Below are 3,308 nucleotides of genomic sequence, written 5' to 3'. Positions count from 1 at the left end.
AAGATTCTTAGTAATCTAATAGGAATAAAAAAATATGACGGTGGTTTGCTAAATGCACTAAGTAATCTAGTTGGTAATATTGGATTCACTTGGGAATAAGATTCACCCCAAAGTACTAATCTCATTCCCTTAAGGGATGGTGGGTATCCTCATATTAATGGATTGGGATAATCATAATATGTCTAATCACTTTATTTTTTCCTACCCGCCGGTTAATTGATACTATTTTTCTTTACACTCTAACCTTATATCTCTTTCTAAATTTATTTTTCTCTCTAAAATTCAATTTTTTTTTCTCTCTCTAAACTAAGCTTTCTCTCTCTCTCTCTCTCTCTCTTTCTCTTTCTAAAATTTCAACTCTCCTACTCCCTCTAATTTCGACTATATTTTTCTTTCTATTTTTTTAATTATGCTCTCTCTCTCTAACTTATACTCTCTCCCTTTTTTCTAAAAAGATATTGAAACATTTGGTAACATTGTTTAAAATTAAATAAATAAATAAATTGTATATTTTTTGTAATATTAAATAATATGGCTTATTAATGTTACCGTGCGAATCAAACACAGGAATTTCATATTCTTAGTAATAGAATGAATAGGAATAAAATTTTCGGATATCTTTTATTCTTAGTAATCTTTCATAATGCGAACCAAACGCACCCTAAGGATTAGATTAAAAAGATCATCTACGTATGCTATACAGAAGGATCATATCTTTTACTTGTTAATAAACTTTTTTAAAGTCCTATTATTATTATTATTATTATTATTATACCTTAGTGGGGTTTATGTAAATTGCACCTTTTACGTAGATTCCTGAAAGGTGGAGAGCACTGTGTGTATTTAAAGGTTAGGATTTGTAGATAAGCATCTTTTATATATACTTCATATTTAATTGTAGTTGTAGTAGATTTTTGCTCCTCTTCTGTCTCAAGATTAATGCCAAAAGATAGTCAACCATATAAATTGCTTATGTGGTTTATTTTTAATTTATTTTTTTCATACTTCAAATGCGACAAACTAAAAATGTTCACTTTTGACATAAATAATTCATTAAACTGAATTTTACCGTATTTGATATTTCCAATCTTATTTCAATTAAAAATAAATTCATTAATGTCGCTCCTTTTATATTTTTACTTTGTGTACTTAATAAATTGATATAAGGCAGCTGACGACTAAATAATAATAATAATATAATATATATTTAATTTTGAGTTTTTTTTTCAAAAATAAAATAAATTATATTATTCTTAAAAATATATTATTACAGTAAAAGTCATGACTTTTTAATTTTACAGGAGACTAACTGTAGAGTTTTTAGAGTGTAATTTATCTAGAGCTATCTATAAACAACATAACATTTTCCGTCATCGATCCGTACCATGATATATTTATACATTTCATGTAAATGACTCAGATGTATCACATCGCTATAAAAAATAGAATCACTCACTTTGTGAATAATGTTGCGTCTCCTAATTAAGTCTTACATTGTGATTATAAAAAAGAATTATTATAACATGCAATTTAATCACCAAATAATCTGTTATAATGTCTGATGAAGTATTTGTTGTAGTATTCTACATGCTCGAATTATATATGCTCTGATACTTAAAATTATAATCATAATAAAAAATAAAGTTACAGTGCGCAAACGAATTATCAAGTCTCACTGCACAATCTTTTTATTATAAAAATTTATAAATGCCCAAAGAGTTCCAATGAATGTGGTGGAACTGCCACAAAGCAGTCGCACAATCCAAGACAACTTAACTTTCGCTGGTGGCCGAGACAACATCAGAACTCGGAAGCGGAAGAAAAAGAAGAAGCAAACAAACAAAAAAACGAAGCACGTACTGACGTAGTCAAACAGCCCAACCAAGCAAAGCAAAGCAAAAGAACATAGCAAAAGAGAGGTAAATTGCACTTTTGATCCTCAAACTTTGAGAACCACATACTTTAGTACTGAAATTTTGATTTATAAATCTTGTTACAATAAATTCTATAATTCTTTTAGTCGACTGCATGCTAATATTTTGATAATGTGTTATTACCGATTATGTGGTATGTTATTAATTATCATGTTATCAATTATAATGAGATCATATTACTACTATCATATTAATGAAACCGAGCTTTTGTGTTTTTAAAATTACAAGTTATTGGTGCTTATAGATTGTCGGTCCTTAAATTAAGGAATATGCAGTGAGGATGATAATAGTTCTCTATAGTTGAGTGGATAGTTAGATGATCTCATTATAATTGATAACATGATAATAGTTCTCTATAGTTGAGTGGATAGTTAGATGATTAGTATGTGTAACAGAGAAAAATGGTCAAAAAAATAGATCCAAACGAAAAATTTATAAATATCAAGTATTTGATATTTTTATAAGCATTATGACTGGACTCTATATTAATCACATATTATTGTTTGACCACGTAGACTATAATTTAAAAGTTTGAGTTAAATACTTTTAATATTTTCGAATTTGAGGACCAAAACATAATGTAGTCAAAGTTTGAGGACCAAGCGTACAATTTACTCAGGAAAAAGGAGCAGGGGGAAGAGAGAGAGAGAGACAAGGGGAGAATCCAAAAGGACTCATGTTTTATGGGATTCCGCGACTCCGTCTTTCTCTCTCTATGTCGCCCCTTTCTCTCTCCTTTTGTCATTTGTCATTGGGTGGCATTTCCCATCCGCCCCTACGACGCGCGACAAACCCCTCTGCGACCTGAGACGACTCTCTCCTCGCCCCTACTACTACGCCTAGCTACTACGCCTACTACTACTACTACTAATAATACTTACTTCTACTTCTACCTTTCTTGTCCGCCATTAATCCTCCCATTAAATATATATATATATATATATATATATATATACATTTCACCACCACCACCACCACCACTCCCGAACTAGTGTACTAAATGGNTTTTTTTTTTTTTTTTTTCTCTTCTCTTTCTTCTGAGAAAAAGTTGTGCGTAAAAGCAGCGGCTCGTTTCTGCCAGCTTGAGCTGGAAATGGGCTGATTTCTTTTGCTTTTCTTGTGCTGGATTTCCCGCCGCTCTCTTAATTTCTTCCTTTCCCCCAGACTGCCCCCAGACTGCCGCAGCTGCCTGCTTACGCAAACTGCTTTCGGCAGAAGCAGCTGCTCTCCCCCTCCCTCCCTAGCTCCCTTCCTCCCTTCCTTCCTTCGAATCATCACCGCCATTTCCATTTCCATTTCCATTTCCATTTCCACCACAAATTTTATCGTCATTCATACTTCTCTGTGTCGTCGATCTTTTTTTTTTTTTTATTA

Source organism: Ananas comosus, linkage group 13 (assembly GCF_001540865.1).
Source record: "Ananas comosus cultivar F153 linkage group 13, ASM154086v1, whole genome shotgun sequence".
Classification (NCBI taxonomy): Eukaryota; Viridiplantae; Streptophyta; class Magnoliopsida; order Poales; family Bromeliaceae; genus Ananas; species Ananas comosus.
This window is presented reverse-complemented; position numbering follows the sequence as displayed.